Source organism: Nuphar pumila, chromosome 7 (assembly GCF_984573655.1).
Source record: "Nuphar pumila chromosome 7, dmNupPumi1.hap1.1, whole genome shotgun sequence".
Classification (NCBI taxonomy): domain Eukaryota; kingdom Viridiplantae; phylum Streptophyta; class Magnoliopsida; order Nymphaeales; family Nymphaeaceae; genus Nuphar; species Nuphar pumila.
Genome location: NC_143255.1, coordinates 61,447,481 through 61,448,255, shown reverse-complemented (window position 1 = coordinate 61,448,255; position 775 = coordinate 61,447,481). Strand labels below are relative to the sequence as shown.

The following is a 775-nucleotide window of genomic DNA, read 5'->3' as shown; positions in this document are numbered from 1 at the left end:
TTACGCCAACCCGGATTATATGTCGATGAAAATGGGTTATTTGGCGGTCTGACGTAACCCTGAGCTGCCTGAACTTGTTCTTGAACAAATTCAGGGTACTGAGCTGCTGAAGGGCACTCAGTGATCTCGTGTGCCGGACTGGCACAAAGAGTACACACCTGCTGTGTAGTGGATGGTCCTGAGAGAAGCTGGTCCAGCTTCTGAGCAATCATGTCTACTTTACACTGTAGTGCAGTAGATGGACCAATCTCAAGAACGCCAGCTTTCTTCTGAATGCTGGGTGTGGCTCTATCAGAATGAGAGCTCGAAGCATGGTGGAGTGAATTCTTGGCCAATGTATCAAATAGCCTCCATGCTTCGTCCTCGCTCTTCAGCATGAATGTCCCACCGCATGAAGAGTCGATCATCTGACGATTCTTGTCAGACAATCCATCATAGAAACTCTGCACCAGTTGCCATTTCGGCACCTGATGATGGGGGCATTTCCTGAGGAGATCCTTCATTCTCTCCCAGGTCTCATGAAAGCGCTCACCATCTAGCTCTGAAAAGCTAGTGATGGCTCTACGATATTGGTTCGTGCAACCAATGGGAAAGTATTTCCGAAGAAACTCCTGTTGCAACTGATCCCAGGACTCTATTTCTACAGAATCTAAGGACTTTAGCCAATACTTGGCTTTGTCCTTCAATGAAAAAGGAAATAGAGTCAACCTCAACGCATCATCATCGAAATTCTGTATCTTAACAGTAGAACAGATTTCGAGGAATTCATCTAAGT

At 46.1% G+C, this 775-nt stretch overlaps 1 non-coding gene across 1 annotated transcript; it reads left to right on the top strand.

Annotated features, from left to right (window-relative positions):
• The first annotated feature begins 465 nt into the window (after positions 1-465).
• Positions 466-568, top strand: LOC149832357 (small nucleolar RNA R71). Its single transcript, XR_016433440.1, has one exon. It is a non-coding gene; the product is annotated as a small nucleolar RNA R71 (small nucleolar RNA).
• Positions 569-775: the final 207 nt, after the last annotated feature.